General features: G+C 39.3%; 1 pseudogene; it reads right to left on the bottom strand.

Annotated features, from left to right (window-relative positions):
- Window positions 1–2569: 2569 nt before the first annotated feature.
- Window positions 2570–3910, bottom strand: LOC102858641 (annotated as a pseudogene).
- Between the last annotated feature and the right edge of the window lie 17351 nt (window positions 3911–21261).

Here is a 21261-nt window from a genome sequence, read left to right as displayed (position 1 = left end):
TACCCCAGTCACTGAGTCAATCCATCTCATCCAGGATCTTCCTTTCTTGCACTGTCCTTCCACCCTTTCAAGCATGACATCCTTCTCCAACGACTTAGGCAGTATTACTTGAGATTGTTAAATATTATACTCTTTACTATATCCTACTTTTCATTTAGGAACTTCTGGAGGCCTACTCTATAGGGAGTTGGGCTGCTAACCCAAAGACAGTTCAAATTCACCAGCCTCTCCGTGAAAAGGACAATCTTCTCCTGTGCTATTGCAACCTGTCAAAACCAGCTGGAGGGTTAGCTATGAGTCAATTCTTACTTGATGGCAATGAGTTGAGTGACTTTCTCCCTTTTGTAGTTTTTTTTTAATTTAAAGGGGAAAAAATTAACAAAGCTCTAAAAAAACTCTTGCTAAAAGATAGATTGTCCTGGAACTGTAAACTATACAAGGTGTTGTATCTATCATGCTAATAAGATGTTCAGTAGACACTAAGGAAACCAGATACCATTCTTCAACAACCTGAGCAAGGATAAAAGGCCTGAGGAGCAACACAGAGAATTGGCAAAGGATGAGTGCTTGACTTTAAGCATCATTAAAGACACAGAGAGTGTGCACATAAATAGATGAGTGTTTTTGGTTATATACACTGAGTTGAATCTTGTTGTTAGGCATGTCTAGTCAAGCACAACTCATAGTGACCTTATGAACAAAAGATCTGAACCCTGTTGTATCCTGTGCCATCTTCATATTTTCTGACTCACAGGATCCCTTTGTAGTAGTCACCGTGCCAATCCACTTGGTTGAGGGTCTTCCTCTCCTTTACCTACCCTTCACCTTTCCCAGAATCATGTCCTTCTCCAAGAAATAGCACCTTCTAGCAATATGTCCAAAGTATGTAAAGCAACATGTCCAAAGTATTTGAGTTGAACCTTAGGCACTAAGTATTAGAACATCTTGTCTTACAGTGTTGTTGTTCTTTTTTTTTTCTTTTTAGAAACCACAAAGGTTTAATGATTAAAGGCTATGATTCGCTACTTGATATGTTTGCATACATCCCCAACAGGCCATCCTTTCCCCATGCCCAATCTGACGGTCTTCATGAGCTATTGTTGGTGAAAGGTTGTAAAATATAATTTATGCTGAGGTAAAAAGGCAGCTGAAGCTATAGCAACAGAGAATTAGGATAAGTACCATTTAGCTTTTCAGCCAATCACCTAAAACAATCTCCTGTTCTTTTTGTGACTTAAATATATACACTGGTAATATGAGAGAAGAAGAAAAAAAAAGTTTCTGGTTACTGTTGAACTTAAGAGAATTAGGCAAAAGCTAGGGTATGATGCCAGACCTGATGCAGGTTATAAGCAATAGCAGTGGAGACAATGCTGTCAGCATCCAGCTTCAGGTGCCCATCAGCTGGGATCCTCACCGCTGCTCCTCCAACCAGCTGTGCACATGACCCAGCTACCACCCTTTCTCAATCAAGAACTCCATACTTCTCTTCCATGTCTCCTGATAATACCAGGTTTTAATTGAACAGTGCTGCACAAAAGGAGCTCTGGTGGTGGTGTCTGTAGGGGTGGTGTCCTGTTAACCCAAAGGCCACACTTCTCTGGAAGTTCAAATCCACCAGAAGCTCCTAAGGCAAAAGATGAGCAATCTCCTCCAGTTTGATTTATCATTTCTGAAAACCTGCTGGAGGGTCGGCTATGAGTCACTTCTGACTCAATTGCAACATACTTGATAGATTTTCATACAGCCCCAACAGACCATCCTTTCCCCATGGCCAAGCTGAGCTACTATTGGTGAAAGGTTATAAAATATAATTTTATAATTTATAATTTTTATAATTTGTGCACTGCACAAATGCATAATAATTTTGGTTTTATTACAAAAATCTTCTCAAAACCTTCACCCTTTACTGAAGACCATCTTCTCAAATGTGGCTAAAGGCAGTGCTGCAATTCCTTCTGAAAGCTAAATCCCATTTAAGAGACTACAACACCAAAATACCCAGAATTTTACTGTTAGCTTTCATGAGCAGAAAATAAGTCTCCATTCTTGGAAACATGTAGATTATTACAACAGACATTCATATCTACTACATACAAAACAAGAGACACAAAGTGCTAAGAAAAAGAAAAGCAAAGAAAACTCACTTCATTTCTCAGTAAGATAGGTACTCAAAGGTTGCTTCAAATTAAATATTTTTTATTATCTTTCACACTACAGCAAACCTCCAGACAGTTCCATTGGAACTATTTAACTAAACTGCAGCAATGAATGTTTTGCTGTCAGCCACCAGTTAAAAAGCAAAGATAACCACTGCCCAGAAGTACCAAGTTGGTGAGGGTAATGAACCCTTCCCTTTCATCTTTACATTCTTCTCAATAGCATTTCTGTTGCTGAAGGTCTAAGCCACAGGGTTTTTTTGTTTATTTTATTTTGTGTGTGTGTGTGTGCCGTCAAATCAGATCTAACTGGTACAGGAAGAGATTGCCCCTCCTTCTCCAGCAAAGCATCTCGTAGATTTGAGCCACATACCTCCGGGATTGCAGTGTAAGCCACAGTTTTTTAGGGATTAAAACATTAGGGGAAAACAGAAGTCAATACCCATTCTTGAAGAAAAGGTTATATCCATTTCACTGTGGACTTCAGCTTCCAAATTCCAGGTAATGCTCTCCCGCTGCACATAGTCTTCTGTGACCTGGGACAGGGTGCTCAGGTACTGCCAGCTTAGGGCAGCCAAGAGCATGGCAAAGGACAGATAAATGGGAAAGTAGTGGCTTTGGGAGATCAGCTGACGATTGGGAAGGTTCTCTGTCCTGACAGTGGAGATGATCTGCCTTGTTCTACTAGAAGATGGGTCTGAGTTGGGGATTCTTTGATATATCTCCTCCATATACTGGTAGATGATAGCCTTGACAGTTGACATATTGGTGGCATCCATCATTTGTGTCACGGCTTGCCCTTTTCAAATCTTCACGTCACCTTTGAATGCCTGCTGATTATTACAACAAACAGCCAAGGTAGCAATGGCCATTACTTATGGAATAGCATGTAATTTAAATATACTTTCGTTCTTAAGCCTTGAAAGGTAGGTGATGGCATCTGGCATGTGGTGTAACACATTGGTTATAAGTTCATACAGGTACTGGACAGCCAAGTCAATATTCTCTGGTTTGGCAAAATCACCCAGCTTCTTAATGTATTTACTCCAAACCTCTTGATGCCAAAACTCTCTTCCTTCTTGCTGATCTTCCAGATAATCACGAGTGATGTTTGTTTTCTGCAGAAATAGGCCTGTAGAGTTGGCAAGCTTTGTATCTTCACCAACTTCACGGTCTTCTAACTGTGAAGCTGAAAACAGATGGGAAAGGCCAATTCCCACCAATCCAGCAACATAGTGACAGTACTTGTCCCGTTCTTGCTCAGAGGTCACATGCTTATCCAAAAACTCTGCCATTCTATATCCCATCTTCAGGCAAATATCAACAATCATGGTTTGATATTTTTCAGCTATATTTCTAAACTCAAGTGATATCATTGGAAAATCCTCTAACACTTGTCGATCCTTCTCCTTGCTCTCCATGAACCGCCATTAAGGTTCATTAGGTAACAGTGAGAGTTGTGTAATGGGGATCTTTTTTTCTATACTTATGGTCATATCCTCTTCCACAGTGTCCAGAGTTCTAAGAATCAAATAAGATAGGCATAGTGCATGGCACATTTCCCCATCCAGTCCCTGGATAACAGCTGTGAAATTTCAACTGGTCTGATTCAGATACTTGTAGCAGATTTTCAGGCTGTTGGTCAGAGAGTCCTGGTCCACCTTGAGCATCACCTTCCAGCTGCCCCCCATCTGGAAACGCAGCAGATTATAAAACTCCTCGGGGTGCCCCAAGCACTTCACAAACTTCATCCTGACAGGAGATAGGCCTGGCCTCAAGCTGAACTGTGTGGTACCCGAATTTCTGTTGTTGTTGTTCTTATTGTTATGTACTGTGGAGTTAACTCTGACTAATAGCAAAGGCTCTGAACTTTGCCTGATTCTGAGAGCGCTCACCATTTCTGACATACCTGACCCCATTGCCACCGTCACTGTGTCCATCTTTCTCATTCAGTCTTCCTCTCCTGCACCCTTTTAAGCATCATGCTCTTCTTCAAGGACAGCTTCCTCCTGTCTAAGTGACCAAAGCATGTGAGACAGAACTTCAAAATCTGTGTCTCCAAGGTGCAACATGGTTTCACCCTCTCTAGCACAGACCTGTTTGCTCTCTTAGCAGTCCCTAGTATATTCAATATTCTTCTCTAGCACCACAGCTCAAAAGTATTGATTGTTCTTCTCTCATACTTATTCATTGTCCAACTCTCCGATGCATAACAAGCAATTGAGGAGACCATGGCTTGGATCAGATGTATCTGTACCTAGACTGATATCATTGCATTTTTAGCACCCTGGATTGGTCCTTGACATCAGATTTTCCTAAAGCAACTGGTCTTTTGATTTCCTGACTGCTGGGGCCAAGCTTATAAAAGTACTTCATGGCAGACAGAAAAGGAGGGGAGAAATTATGCATATTGCATTGAAACAGATGAGGGAGAGAACTGTTTATTAGGGATATATGAATGGGTATTCTTGTCATTACAGATGTCCAGAGTGAAGGCTGCATAGTGGAATGGACTTGAGGGGAGAGATTGCATAACAATGAAAGAGTTTTTCTTTTCCTTTTCAAGAAGAGAGAATTGAGGTGAGGGGTTGGGCAGGGAGAAAAATGCAACAATGAATGACTGGAAACCCTAAGTCTCTGTAAACTTTCATTAAAATCAATAAATTTTTTTTTAAAAAGTACTTTATGTCAAAGAAACAGAATTACCAGCAATCAAAAAAGCTCTGTTAACTAGACAGTAAAACTTCAGCACATCTTTCTATGTTCCACCATTGAATACACTTGCAACAGTTTTGAAATTAAGAGAAACAGTGAGAAAATAGCTGTAATATCTTTCCTTTTTTCTGTTAAAATAAAACAAATATAGACAAATTTTGGAATGTGCTAACATTTTCACAGTATATCATTGGTATATGATATGAGAAAGACTAAGAACAAAACTGTGTTTACAGAGACTTAAGCATATATGAGTGTTTGTGATTTCACCCAGCCTTCCAATGACCAAGGAGAAGTAATTTCATAATGGCCGGAATGAAACAAAGTGGTGAGCAGGACTAGTAGTGTAATGCATAACGTAGCTGCTGCTAACCAGAAGGTTGACAGTTGAAATCTGCCAGTTGCTTTATGGGAGAGATATGGGGCAGTCTCCTCTGGTAAAGATTTACAAGCTTGGAAACACATTGAATAGTTGCTATGATTCAGAACTGGCTCGACAGCAATGGTTTTAAACAAAGTGGCTGACTTCTTTACTGGGCACTTTAGAAAATCATAAAGATAGTTCAGCAATAAAATAAGGCTCTTCCCGTCAGAGTTTTATAGATCAACATTTCTCTGTGTCATACAAATAATCTCACTAACTAATCTCGTTGTGGGTACATCAGGATAGTTTGATTTAGACATACAGAGGGATCTCAAATATTTTGAGTTCTCAGCATTACCTTGAAGGAGCCCATTATCCCTACTGCAAGTTCATTAACAGCAAACTCTTTAAGTGTTTCTAGAGATTTCTTGACATATGTCCAACCCTGTAGGACAGAATCAACATTCTTCTTGGCAAGAAAATTGAAAGAGCTGGTTTTGCCCAGTCATTAACTCCCAGTCTTCAACCAGCCATGATTTGAGTTCATCAGGAATTTTCACTTGAATATCAACTCTGCTCATGAATATTTGTTTCCTCATCAACAGTAGAAGGATCTACCTGAGCCCTTTTCTTCCCAGAAGGCAGAAGTTCTCACTGGTCCTCCCATCATCTCCACTTCTGTATATTCTCTTTTGTCTTCACGCCAACCTTTCTTTGTTGCTCACCAGATGTCTTCTTGCCTTGGACAATCCCCTCTCATCTTCCTGTCTGCACGTTGCTTTTGATTGTCTTATTGAAGCTTTCTGTGTTTCTGCAGATTGGTGCTCTTGTGTTTGAATACTCTGCTTTCTGGAACCCATTCATGCCAGCTGGAAGCTAGGAGGGTCTCCTTCAGGAGCAAGGAAAGAGCTACAGCATCTTCATCTATCTTCAAAGATTTTCCAGAACTTCTGGACCTCACAGAACTTTCTTTTTTAAAAAATACCAACCACTGTATAAAATTTCACTGTTGTCTTTGGCAACCTTTACATACTTTGCTTCATGAAAAAAGGCCCATTAAAGTACAGCATTCGCTTACCCTCTTGGAATTTAGGCTTCAGGTCCTGCTTTGATGCCATTTATAAGTGGTTACTGGGCTCAAGCATATCAGAGATGATGAGGCACAGGATAAAACAAGGTTAAGATCCATTCTTGAAGACTCAAGGTTGCTATGAGTCTTAGTTGATGCAACAATATCTAACAACCCAACAACCACTTTCCTTTACCACTGCTACCTCTCCCCACCCCTACTGTCTGCCTTATCAGACTCCCTTGCTTCACTGGCAGGCGCCACCAACTCCTTGTCCTTGCCTTGATTTGCCAGAGCTCTGAAACCTCACCTACAGCAACTTTCCTTTCTTCTTCCTGCCCCCTGCTATGTCTGTAATATGGATAATGATGACAGTGACAGCAACAATAACAACAAATGTATTGAGTTAAGCTCTATACACTGTACAGAGTTGAATCTTCTTAATTGCTCTACAAAATGGTATTATCTCTCATGTTACAATGAGGAGATGAATAGCTACTAAAGAGTAAGTTCTATGTTCAAGCTACAAAACCAGCAAATGACAGCGCAGAAATCAAAGCAGTTTTCTATATTCATTATTTATCCCCTCTTTTCTTCATTTCCCCCAACCACCATGCCAGTCCTGTTTTATAACAGTGGTGTTACACAGTATTTGTTCTTCTGTGACTGAGATAAACTGCATTGGAACAGACGTAGGAAAGAACTGTTTAAAATGAATACATGATTAGGCATTATTTGTATGACAGCAGTCCATAATAAGAGGTCATAACAAAGTGGACAGGGGGAGGGGTGGGGAGAGGTAAAAAATTATGCAATAATGAATGAAGTTTTTTTAAGTGAACTGGGGTGGTTAGGGGAAAAGTGTGCAACAATGAATGAATAAAATTTCAACTTTTCTGTAAATTTTCATTAAAATTACAATTTTAGAAAATGGGAAGAAAATATAAAGTAAAAAAAACCCAAAACTAAACAGTAGTCTTTGGATTCCATTTGTTGATGTTAGTTGTTGCTAAGATAACCGTAACTCTTGGTGACCCTTCATACAAACACTGCCCAGTTCTGCTCAAAATCATGGCATGTTTTAGTCCACAGTTGCATTTAGTATATAATTTTGTTGTTATGTGCCTTCAAGTCACTTGTGACTTAAAGCAACCCTCTGTACAATAGCTCTGAACCCAACCCAATTTTGCGCTAACTTCACTGTCTCTGACACACCTAATCCCATTACTGTAGTCACTGAATCAATCCATCTCATCCAGGGTCTTCCTCTCTTGTGCTGTCCCTCTACCCTTCCAAGCATGATGTCCCTCTCCAAGGACTGGTCCCTCCTGGAAACATGCCCAAAATAAGTCAGACAAAGCTTCAAAATCCTTGCCTCCAAGGAGTAGCTTAGCTTTCCCCTCTCCAGGATGAACCTGTTTGTTCTCCTAGAAGTCCATGGTATATTCAACACTTTTCTCCGATACCACAAATCAAAGGCATTAGTTCTTCTGTCATCTATCCTTAGTCATTTCCCAGCTCTCTGATTTATAGCACATAATTGTGAAGGTCATGCCCTGGATCAGGTGCACCTTAGTCTCCAGACTGACATCATTACTCTTCAGTACAATGGAGAGGTCCCTGACAGAAGATTTCCTTGATACGATTTGTCTTCTTATTGCTTGGCTGCTTGTACCAAGAGTATTGATTGTGGAACCAAGCTGAAACTGTCAACAATCTCAATCTCTTTACCATCTATCATGATGCTGCCAGTCAGCTCAATAATGAGATCTTTGTTTTCTTAATGTTGAGCTTCAGTCCACATTGAAGGCTGCAGTTCTTGATCTTCTGCAACAAATACCTCAGGTTCTCCTCAGTTTCAGCAAGTAAGGTTGTGTTGTCTGCATAATGCAGATTGTTGATGAGTCTTCCTTCAGTCCTGATGCCACATTTCTCCTCATAGAAACTAGCCTCCTGGATGATTTGTTCTGCATATAGATTGAAAATATATGGAAATAGATTGAAAATATGTGGAGATAAGGATGCGTCCCTGGCATACACCCTTCCCAATTTTGAACCATGAAGTGTTTCCTTGCTCTGTTCTGACGACCGCCTCCTGGTCCAAGTATAGGTTTTGCATACGCACAATCAAGTGTTCTGGAATTCCTGTTCTTCTCAGAGTTAGCCACAAGTTTGTTGTGGTCCACACAGTCAAATACCTTTGCATAGTCAATGAAACACAGATAGACATTTCTCTAATACACCACTCTACTTTAGGCCAAGATCCATCTAATATTGACTATAATATCCTAGTATCACGGCCTCTTCTATACCCGTCCTGCACATCTGGCAGTTCTCTATTGATGTGCTGTTCCACTCATTTTTGGATAATCTCCAGCAGGATCTTGCTTGCATGTGATGTTAATGATATTGTTCAATAATTTCTGCCCTCTGTTAGTTGACCATTTTTTGGAATGGGCACAGATAGAGTTCTCTTCCAGTTAGCTGGTGAGGTGGTTCTCCTCCAGATTTAGTATATAGTACCTTCCAAATTAGAGAACTGATTTTCCAGCATTCAAGTGGACAACTTTTCTCACTCTTAGAGTTTTCATGGGTTATTTCTAGAGGCAGATCACCATTCCCTTATTCCTGGTCTGTCTTAATGTAGCAATTCCACTGAAACAGTCCACATTGTGCCAGACTCCTGATATTTGACGTACTGGTGACATAGTGTCCAACATTATGACAGCATGAAAGCCACTACAGGATGACAAATGGAAAGGTAAGTGGTAGCCCTAATCCCATGTTATTAGATGCCATCGAATTGACTCATAGCAGTCCTATAATATGATACTATGATCCCATGTTATCTTGTGCCATCAAGTCAGAACCAACTCTTGGCTGACCCCCCAGCAGGTTTTCAGAGGCAGTAAATCACACAGGGGGATAATGCACATCCTTCGCCTTCAGAGATGCTAATGGATTCAAAACATGTGCTCTTGGACTAGATAATTATATTTGTTTGTAGTTAGGTTAGTTTTATTTTCTCTTAGCAACCCTTAGTAGGGGATGTCTGACCCTAATTTTAATTTCAATGAATAATTCATAACTATGGTGAAATATGAGCTCCAGAAAGAGCAAGAAAAAGCAAAAAAAAGAATGCTATTTTCTACTCAGTCTCTGAAGAGACATTACAATGTCTCTGATACCTCAGTAACAACCAACTAGCCTTTGATTTTATTGGTGGTCTTCATTCCATGAATTTCTATTATCAATATGATTCCTGTTCTACTTTCTTTGAGTTTATCTTTATATTCGTTTTCTAACTTCTAAGATAATGCTTAGCCAATTAATTTAGCTGCTCGTCTCCTCTAAAATCTTCATTGGTGGTGGTAGTTGTTAGATGCTGTGGAGTCAACTACTACTCAAAGTGACGCTATAAACACATCAGGACCTTACTCTATCCCACACCATTATTACAATTTCCATCATGCTTAAGCACATTGCTGCAGTCACTGTGTCAACCTATCTCATTTAAGGTCCTCTCTATCCTTGACCCTCTACTTTCCCCAGCATGAGGCCTTTTTACAAGGACTTGCTCCTTCTAACATTCCTAAGGTATATGAGACCAAGCTTCACCATTCTTAACTCCACGGAGCACCCTGATTGCAATTCCTGCAAGATAGATGTGTTTGTTCTTTGGCAATAGAGAATATATTAAATTCTCTTTGCTAACAGCACAATTCAGAGGCATGGATTCTTCTTTGGTCTTCTTTATTCATCATCCAACTTTTAGATGAATAAGAAGTAGGTGAAAATATTTTGGCTTGAATCTGGTTTGCCTCTGTCATTAATATTCTTGCTCTCCAGCACTTTAAAGAGATTTTTACACCAAATTTCCCCAATGCAATAAATACATCTTTTGATTTCTCCCCCCCCCAAGTTCTGTAGTATTTTTTTCTCATTAGTTTATTTACAAAATTCTAATACAAATTTGAACAAATTTTTTCCTTTCCCTCATCCCACCCCCATCAAATTGTACAACCCAATGGTTAATCCCCTCTTCATCCTGTACATCCACATCCCTCTGCTTCCAGCCTCTCCCACCCCTCCTGGATCCTTATACTCATTCTACAGTAACAGTCTTATACGATATTTATCCCTGTGAGACTGAGTTAGTTCAATAATGCTCTTCAGTCCCTCCCAAGTTAGGTGATAATTTACAAAGTTATTTCACATGTATGCTACATAGTATTCCATTGTGTGAATGTATCATGATTTCTCAATTCATTCATTTGTGGTTGGACATTTGGGCTGTTTCCATGGTCTTGCAATGGTGAATTATGCTGCTGTGAACAATGGTGTACAAATCTCAGTTTGGGTCTCAGTTCTAATTTTGGGAGGGTATATTCCAAGCAGTGGAATGACTGGGTCATATGGAATTACTATGTTCAACTTTTTGAGGAAACAGAGTATTGGTAATTTTGAATCAGGAAATCATGTGATTCATATAATCTATTATGCCTGGAATGACAAGTTGAAGAATTCTTGTATCAAAAAGAGTATTTCTTATATTCATTGTCAAAAAATATATTCCAAGATCTAATCTGAACTATAATGCTGTGAATGATAGGATACTATCCATATGAATACCAAAGAAAACCTTTGAGTATAACTGTTATTCAAATACAATATAAATTAGATCTCATTTAATGCTATACATCTTTCACTCCGCTTTAACTATAGCCATGCAAATTTTATTTATGTTCAAAAAATATTTTCTAACTTCCCTATTTTTTGATCTATAGATTATTTAGAAAAGTAAAAATTATTTAGAAAAGATTGTTTCATAGCTCTTATTGCTGTTGACTCGTTTTTACTCATAGTCACCATTTATTGAGGTTCTGAGGATGTAAGTCTTCATGGAAGGAAATGTCCCATGTTTCTTCAGATTTGAGCTGCCTGTAATAGCTGATTTCTTTATTAACAGCACTATACACTATGAACTATGCCACTAGAATTATCCATGAAGATCATATAGTTACCTTAAATTTTCTTTGTTTAATTATTTTGTGGTAAGAATATTTACTCTATAGATTTTAAATTCTTTGAAATGTGTTAATACATTTTTACTGAATGTGTGTTCAGTGAATATAAATATTTCCAGTGTGCTCTCAGTTATCTAATAGTGTTATAAAAGAGCACTAGTAAATGATGTTAACAAATCAACATTTACTCTCTTATAACTTGGCTAGAAGTACCAATTCATGATGCCAGCTTCAAGGGAAGGCCCTTGCTCTTTAGAAGCTCTTGAGGAAAGCCCGTATTTCTTTCTGCACCTCTAGATCCATTGTTGCTCAGAGATCTCTACCTTCTTTTGGGCCCTCCCAGGTGTCAAGAAATATTGTAGTGAAATGATCTGGGTTCTGATTCTCATGGTGGTTCTGAAGTTCCCTCTCTCAGCTCGTTTCCTTCAGTTTTATCTCTTGGAAGATAAATGGTATTATAGTTTATGCCCTAGGAAAGTTTCCCTTAGGTGGGATTAGAGCTATGATAGGGTTAAGGGAGTTGCATGCTACCCTCATTTCTCCTACAGCTCTTTAGTTTATCAAAGCATAAGAGATCATTATCATTCTAAGTGGTATAGCACTGGTCTGTCCATTTTCTGTACTGATGTGTCAAATGTGATAATGGTTACCCATGGTGATCAGTGTTGGGTGGAGCTCCCTGATTAAAAAAAGCTTGAAAGCAGGAATAGCATCCACTTCTGTAAGAGTTTGCCCCTGGAAACCCTATGAACTTGGAGAAACGATGAAAGTTATACAAATATTCAGGTCTTTTGTTCATAGGGTTGCTATGAATCATCTATGACTTGAGGGCACTTAACAACATTTCAATATTGTCTATGTTTTGAATAGGTGCAGTTTAATCTATGACAGATGTGTTAAAATCTTCCACTATGATTGAATATAAGGTTGTATGCTTTCTCCATACTTATGCAATCTATATGGTGAGCAAATCATTCAAGAAACTGGGCTTTATAAAGAAGAACATGGCGTCAAGATTGGAAGAAGACTCAACAATAACTTGCATTATGGAAATGACATATCCTTACTGGCTGTAAGCAAGGAGGACTTGAGGTACTTGCTGCAGAAAATTAGGGAAAACAGCTTTCAAGATGGATTACATCTCAACATCAAGAAAACAAAAATCCTCACCACCAATAGAGAAGATCATGATAGATGGAGAACAGATTGAAGTTGTCAACTCTTTCATCTTATGTGGATCTACAATCAATACACTTGGTTCCAGCAGGCGGGAGATCAGGAGACACACAGCTTTAGGAAAGACTGTTGTTAGGGATCTCTCAAAAGTCCCAAAAAGCCATGATGTCAGTTTAAAGAAAAAAGTGTGCCTTATTCTTTTCAAGCCATAATCTTTTCAATCACCTGCTATGCATCTGAGAGCTAGACAGTGAATAAGGATAACAAAAAAATAATTGTGTCTTTGAGTTGTGGTGTTGGCAAAGACTACTGAATAACCCATGGACTGCCAAAAGATCAAACAGATGTATGTTGGATAAAGTGCAGCCAGAGTGACCCTTAGAGGAAAGGATGATGAATCTTTGTCTCACAGACTTTGGACATGCTATCAGGAGGGGCTATTCTTTGGACAGGAGCATCATTATACTTTGAAAGGTGGAGGGTTGGCTAAGAAGAGGAATACCTGCAAAGGGATTAAAGGACATAGTGGCTACAGAAGTGGAATCAAGTGTGCCAGAGATAGTGAGGTTGGCACAGGACAGGAAAGGGTTTTAATCTGTTGTTCATAGAGTTGTTATGAGTTGTACTCGACAACACATAGCAATCACATTTTGTTTCTGTTAAAATTTTGAAATTTATTATTTTGAAATTCAGAAAACTATACTCAGTCTGATCTCCTGATTTTATAACTAAAGTTTTACCAAAACCTGTTGTTGTGTGTCATCAAGTTGAAACTGACTCAAAGCTGACCCTCCAATGGGCAGTTTGATCACATGGGAGGAGATTTTCAATCCTTCTTCCACCGAGCAGCTGGTAGATTTGAACCTCAAGCCTTAGCCATGCTCATTTGTATTGTGTTTTCTATGAATGCTTCTGCATGCAATAACTGATTTGAGTAGTTGTAGCAGAAAATCAGAGACTGTTACCCTGAAATCCTAAAATACGTAATTTCTGACTTTTGAAACAAAACTTTTCTAACTTTTGCCCTAGCCTTATGACGCTATCAGACACTCTGATTAACTTATCAATTGCTTTTTCCATATTAGAAATCTCTGGATTTCATTTTCTTTGGCATGTTGGTTTAGAAATTTCTTTTTATATTTCTAGGTCTTTGATTCTATTGACGAGGACTTTTAAATATTTAATCCAGCCAGATTTCCTAGCTGTTTAGAGGTAATTTGAAACATCTAGCCTATTCTTATGTAAAAAGCAAAGTCTATTCCATTAATTTTTAATGCGTTTCTTTTCTATTGAATAGGTCAGAATCAATCTCTTGATTTTAGTTAAGAGTTCTGTCTCATAACGTTTGCTTTATTGGGAGATAGAGAAAATATTCTACTTGAATTGTTACCAAAAAACCATTCCTACCTATTTTGTTGGTTTTTTTTTTAAATGCTGCTGAGAAAACAAGAAGATGACTGTAATGTTAAAAGGGTGGTAATAAAGGTGATTATGCAGGAATAAGCAGGGTTGCTGCCACACTCAAAGAGCACAGAAGATTAATGTGATGTCAGAAACTTTGAAAACTGGCTTTTCTATCCATTGCTCTTAGCCCACGCTGGCAGCATGATCTCTAGTTTCCTTAACTGCTGACACATGGTCTTACAAATCATCAACAGCTGTGGGACCAATATAAGAGAGCACTTGCCATACTGTGAGAGAAGGCAGTGGAAAAAGGGTGAAGAGACTACACACTGCTGTGAAGATACTGTGGCAAGGTGTAATCAGAGGAACCATGGATATAGAGTCACAGTTAAAAGTTTTGTTTGTGGGATAGCTGAAGGAAAAGCTGACTTGTAACTGGTCTGAAATAAAGCTTGCTGAATGATTGATGAAATAAGATGTTTATTTGTTTTGTTGATCTGAACCTAGATTTTTCACTTGTTGCCTGAAAAGCTATCTGAACTAATTGCGGGATTGTATCTTGCTGTTAATTTTACTTTGGACTGCTGGACTAAACCTGGACTTGCATTGTATGATATTCATTGCCCATCCCAACTCCCCAACCTATTTCGCTAATAAACCCCACAACTCTGAGTAAAGTTTGTGAGGCAATTTGCAATGAACATTAGACCCAGTGATTGGTAGAAATAAGTGCAGGAACGTGTAGGGTGGCATGTCTGATCATGTAGCTATTTGCATGTTCCTATGGATATTATTGATGGGGAAAATTCCCTTTTATGAAGTAGTCAGACTCAGCCATCCCCATGTTGTATCTATTCCTTAAACAAGTAAGTATTCCTTAAACAAGTAAGCTTGGAATTAGCTTCTGGTACTGCCACGCCCATGGCGGCTTACTAGAGCCCATTTCCATCTTATCCTGTTTACCGTAAAGATTTGAGATCCTCCAAGAATGATCCTTCAGGCTTGGATCATACCACCAGATGAAAGAAGCTTAATCAGCTGAGGTTTTTGAGTTTTGTTGATTTTTTATACTTTTCCTTTTAATATATTTTCAAAATTCTAGAAAATGAAATTAGTAGAATGGAAAACCTCCTGATTATACCACTTACTCACTTCTAACACTTGCTTATATTATGCCATTTGCTTTATCATTCCCCAAATGTGAATTTTCTTAATACTTTGGAAGTATGTTGGAGACAGCAGGATCCCTCACCTTAAAACACTTCAGTATTTTTCCTAAGAACAAAGGAACAAAGACATTTTCCTTTCAAATCACGAAAGTCAACACTGGCACCATGTTTTTGTTAGATGCTTTGTGGTCAGAACTGACTTTTGGCGGAACTTTTAGCAGGTTTTCAGAGACTAATTTCTATGGGAGGAGATTGCCCAGCTTTCTTCTGTGGAGCAGCAGATGGGTTTGAACCATGTCCTTTCAGTCAGCAGCACAACTCTTTAGGCCAGCAGAGCTCCCTTTAGGCCAACAGAACTCCCAATTAACCAATAGTATTATCTAATCTATGGTCAGTATATAGATATAATTTTTTCCCCCAACTCTGTCAGTAATACTCTTTTCAACTTTTTTTTATTTGCCCCTCCCAATTAAAGGTAAATCTGAAATCATGTCTTTCATTTGTCATTTTTCTTTGGTCTACTTGAACACCCTTGGCACAAACAGTCAAGAAATCAAAAGATGAATTGCATCAGAGAAGTCTGCTATCAGGAACCTCCCCAAAGTGCAAAAGAGCAATGGTGTCAGTTTAGAGACTAAAGTGTGTTTGATCTAAGCCATGGTCTTTGCAGTTAGAAGCTATGCATCAGAGTCATTGTCCAGTTGGACAATGACAAAGGATGACAGAAGACGAATTGATACCTTTGAGTTATGGTGCTGGAGAAGAAAATTGAACATATCACAGATTACCAATAGAACAAATAGTTCTGTCTGGAGATGGTGAAACCAAATTTATCTTTGGAAGCAAGGATTTTGAAACTCTCACATTCTTTGGACACATGACCAGGAAAGACTCATCCTTGGAGAAGGACATCATGCTTGGAAGGGTGGAGGGATAGCACAGGAGAGGAAAACCCCAGATGAAATGGATTGACTTGGTAACTGGGGCAATGAGATTAGTTGTGTGGGAGTCAGTGAGATTGGCTCAGGATAGGGCAGGGTTCAGAGCTATTGTACATAGGGTTGCTGTGAGTGTCGGGTAACTTGATGGCACATAGAAACAACAATTACTACTTTAACCTGGAAAAATTTCCCAGTCTTTCTTGATTTTACTGTATCTGATATCTATCACTTGAGCCTACCAAAGTTTACTTGACAAATATACAAATGTATTTGTACTTACATAAAGAGAAATGAAATCTCATTGCCCTCTAATTGGAACTGCTCATAATTGACCTTCTATTTTGTTTTCTTTACAAGAGGCTGTGAGTTGCACAGGAGATTGTCCATTTTTCTCCCATGGAGTCTCTGGTGGATACCAGCTGCCAGAAAGACATGACTTTTGGGTTAACAGCAAAACTCCCTATGGACCAGGCCACCGGAGTTCCTATTTTAAGTAGCAGTAATTTAAAGAGCAGTAATTTTTAATACCAAGGGTTGTACGTTCTCAGTTATTTTTAAAAACTTTTATTGGGATTTAAGCTGAACAGATTTACTGGAGAATTATTTTTAATTTGTAGAAGTATTTCCGGTGACATTTTGTCTAGATTCTCACCATTTCATGGAAAAGTTCTCAGTCACACATCTATCTACGCAGGAAAATTTCCACCTATCACTCTAGTATTAGGGTTTTAATAACTTTTTCTATGCTTTCAAATATTTCTTTGCAAGCTTTTATTCTATTTTAAGTTACTTAATTTTACAAAGTGACTGTTGCTTTCTGTAACTGTTATTTCAAAAGAATCTCCTGTTGTTTTTCTGGTTAATCTTTAAACCATCCTCTTCCCTTGGCATCTCTGATGACCAGCCCTGCAATTGGAGAGTTTCATTTGAATATGTCCTCAGGGGTTCCTTGTAAAAGCTAATCAGGGAATTACTATGCTTCAGGTGGTCAGAGGTATGTGTGTGTGTGTGTGTGTGTGTGGGGGGGGTCACCCAAAGGTGTGAAAAGCTCCGGAGTTTAAATGTGTAGTCATAGCAGTAACCAGTGTTTTCCACTCTAGCTGCTTGTAACCCACCAAATTCTGTAGAAATAAAGCTGAATCAGGGGTTTCCAAGCATTGATTTTTAAAACACAAGACATTTATATGAAAGATGGGAAATCCCTGGAGATTTAAGCCTCTGAAATCCTGCTCGAGGATGAGCTATGAGTTGGGTTATATTTTTGTTTGCTTGTTATTACTTTTGGGTTTTTTAAATCTAGGGTTTTTGTTTGTTGTTACCATCTCATGTCTATCTTCTTTCCTACATCTTCTTAGTATTATGGAGTACCATGTAGCATTGTAAAACAATGAAGAACTTGAGAAACACCATGAAACATAAATGAGGCTGTTGTTGTTATGCGCCGTCCAGTCACTTGCTACTCATAGCGACCCTGTGTACAACAGCCCTAAATCCTGCTCTATCCTTTGCCAATCCCACTGCCTCTGATACATCCATCCCGATTACCCCAGTCACTGAATCAATCCACCTCATAGAGGGTCTTCCCCTCCTGTGCCGTCCCTCCACCCTCCCAAGCATGATGTCCCTCTCCAAGGACCTCTTCCTCCTTACAACATGTCCAAAGTATGTCAGACAAAGCCCCAGAATCCTTACCTCCAAGGAGCAGCCTGGTTTAATCCTCTCCAGGGTGAATCTGTTTGTTTTCTTGGCAGTCCATGGTATATTCAATACTCTTCTCCAGCACCACAGCTCAAAGGTATCACTTGTACATCTGTCCTTCCTAGTCATTGTCCAACTCTCTGATGCATAACAAGTGATTGCAAGGACCATAGCCTATTTCAGACGCACCTTAGTCTCCAGAATGACACCGGTGCTCTTCAATACCCTGGAGAGGTCCCCTAACAGCAGGCTTTCCCATTGCAATACGTTTTTTTATTTCCTGGCTGCTGGTGCCAAGAGTGTTGATCATGGAGCCAAGCAGACTAAAGTTGTTAACAATCTCAATCTCTTCACCATCCATCCTGATGCTTCCAATCGGTCCAGTGGTGAGAATCTTTGTCTTCTCGACATTGAGCCTCAATCAATACTGAAGGCTGCAGTCCTTGACCCTTGCATTAAGAGGCCATTAAAATAACTCAGTCATAAAATGGCAAATATGGTATATGACCACTGCTACAAAACTAGAAGGGTTAGAGTGGGAGGTGGTGGTAGAGCAGGAAAAGAATGAATAGATAAGGAACACTGCATTGGAATAGGAGGAAGGAAGGTCGATCCGAAAAGAGTGGATGATCAGATGTTTTGAGTAATGCAACTAACAATCTGGAACAAGGACTTCCAGTATAGAGTATGGTGATAAATCTGTATAAATGGGTAATTAAAAAATCAGTGTCTTTGTAAACTTTCATTCAGATTACGAGTGGAAAATATTCACAGCCTTAGAATTCTGATGGAGGGTCACTCTGCAACGTCAACTTAATGGGAGTAGGTTTTGTTTTGGGTTTAAATAATTCTAAAATTTGGTCAATCTCTGAACAATTGTTACTAGACTTTATATGCATAATTTGTACTTGAACAAAGTACTTCACCTGCTTATTTAAGGCTGGAAGTCTTAACAGGAGTGGACTGCTGCATCTTTCCCATGCAGAATAATTGTGCCACCAGGCCTCCTTAGATAAGTGTATCTATACTTCAAAATCCACTGCTGTTGTGGTGACTCTATTGACAACCCTCCACTGAGTTTCTGAAGCAGTTAATTGTTATTAGAGGAGACTTCCTAACTTTTCCCACAAAATGACTGCTGAATTTGAACTGCCAACCTTTGGTTAGCAGCAAGACACACAGCAATATGTCACCAGAGCCCCCTACTCACTGCTGTTGAGGTTCCAAGTGCCTGGTGGATCTGAATCACTGGAGACACAGTCTTTTGGTTAGCAGTGTGACATACCACAGATGACACCACCAGAAATCCTAGGCATAAAAAAAAAATAATCACAAACTTAAACCATCAAGTTGGAATTGACTTGTAATTGACCCTCTGTTGAGCTTTCCAAGGCTGTAAATTGCATGGGAAGGTACTATCAGTTATTTTGACCACAGCCTGAATAGAAGGTACTGTTTAGAATGAGAGAAAAATTAATGAGTAAATGCAGCTTTATTAAAAAAGTGTACCAGACTAACTAGACTGATTGAGGGAGATTGAAAGAACCAGTATCTCTTTAAAGGCCCTTTTAACCTAAAACTGAAACCACTCTCAAAAGTCAACTTATAGCCAAACATTAGGATGGATTATAAAATCTCTCTTAGTAATATGTCCCTTAAACAACTAACTGCTTGAGACCAGTCATGTGGTATAGTGAATTTAGTAGTCTGGACCTTCTAGCCATTGTTGTTATTGTTAAGTGCCGTTGAGTCGAGGATGACACGTAACGACCCTATGAACAAAAAACCTAAATCCTGTTCTATAACTATCATTGTTTTTCTATGTTCATAGAATTTCCAGAGACATGTGGTTCCAAACCTGAATCAATCTGGGAGCTCCACCACTGTCCATGATGGGTAACCATTATGGCATTAGAGACATCAGTGGTACAGTGTTCAGCATCACAGCAACCCCAAGTTACTTCAGTATGGCAAATTGACAGATCAGTGCTGTACCACTTAGAAGAATGTTTATCCTAAACACAATTAACATCCCTGCCATGTTTAAATACAAGGCCCACCCACCAGGTCCTGGCTGATTCTAAACTAAGAGGCTTCCAGCCCACAGCTCATCATTAGCTAAATCTGGCAAAACCAATCAGCTCATACCTAATGGTGAACAAAACAAACAAACAAACAAACAAACAAACAAACAATCCACACCCGACCTTCACCAAGACAAGAGAAACCATCTTCCAGAATCCAACTGCTTCACAGATAAGCCACCAAACTGGAGACTTAGTCAGTCCAACCACCTTTTAAATACAAAGCCTGCCTACCAAGTCCTTCTAGCTATATCTTTCCATTTTGTGATGTGAATTCTAGCCTTTTTGTCAGTTTTTACAACCCCATTCTGAAGAAAGTTGTTTTGTTGTGTTATTCAGGTAGGAAGAAGGTGGAATGGATCTTTAATCCTTAAGTTGCCATTCTTAGTTTTGTTGAGGTGTGGTTTAAAGCCTTGTGATCTATGTAAAAGAATTATCTTTTTTTTTGGGGGGGGGAGGGCAAGACAAAGATTCCTGATCAAGCCCAAATTTATCCGATGAATTCTGCTATAAATAGGCAGTGGAGTAGGCCGGGCTGCCAGGGAACCCAGCCCTAGGTTATCAATTTACAAAAGAGAGGGAGGGGCATGCCCCAAGGTGTTGATTTACAGGTGCTGATTTAAGAGGTAGGCATAGTCCCAGAGATGGACAGGGGTGGCGGCTGCATGTACTCAGGATGGCTTCCTACAGAGTCCCCCTTCTTTAGTCACGCGGGTGACTTCTGTCTTAGGCTACATGCCTTAGCATACTTCTTTCACACAGGTTTCTTATCCATCATAGGAAAAACAGGGCAGCTTTTGGCCCTGCTCCTGTCTTAGGTTGGTAACCAAGCAAGTGAAAAGAAGGCATGCTAATCCCGTCATCGACAATGAGCCCCTAAAAAAGAGGGTGACTGGTCTAAAAGAATTCTCTGAACTAAGTCTCATATGGACAAACATTGCATAAGACCATTATTGTAAAAATAAAGGGATAACTAGTTGTTATTGTTGTTAGGTGTTGTTGAATTGAGTATGAGTCATAACAACCCTATAAACAACATATCTGAACCTCACCCCATCCTGTGTCATTTTCACACTTCCTGACACACTAGCGCCCATTGTGGCAGTCATTGTACCAATCCACCTGGTTGAGGGTCTTCCTCTCCTTCACCAACCCTTCACCTTTCCAAGAATAATGCCCCTCTCAAAGAAATAACCCCTCCCAGCAACATGCCCAAGTATGTGGGGTGAAGTCTCATCATTCTTACCTCAAAAGAGCACTCCGACTGCACCCTCTCCAAGACATATTTGTTTGTTCTTTTGTCCATCGGTAGGATGTTCAGTGCTCTTTGCCAACACCACAGCTCAAAGGCATCAATTATTGTTTTTGTCATCCCTATTCATTGTCTATCTCTCAGATGCATAGAAAGTGATTGAAAAGATCATGACCTAAATCAGATGCCCCTTAGTCCTCAAT

Source organism: Elephantulus edwardii, unplaced genomic scaffold (assembly GCF_000299155.1).
Source record: "Elephantulus edwardii isolate Elephantulus edwardi_28Jun2011 unplaced genomic scaffold, EleEdw1.0 scaffold00101, whole genome shotgun sequence".
Lineage (NCBI taxonomy): Eukaryota > Metazoa > Chordata > Mammalia > Macroscelidea > Macroscelididae > Elephantulus > Elephantulus edwardii.
This window is presented reverse-complemented; position numbering and strand designations above follow the sequence as displayed.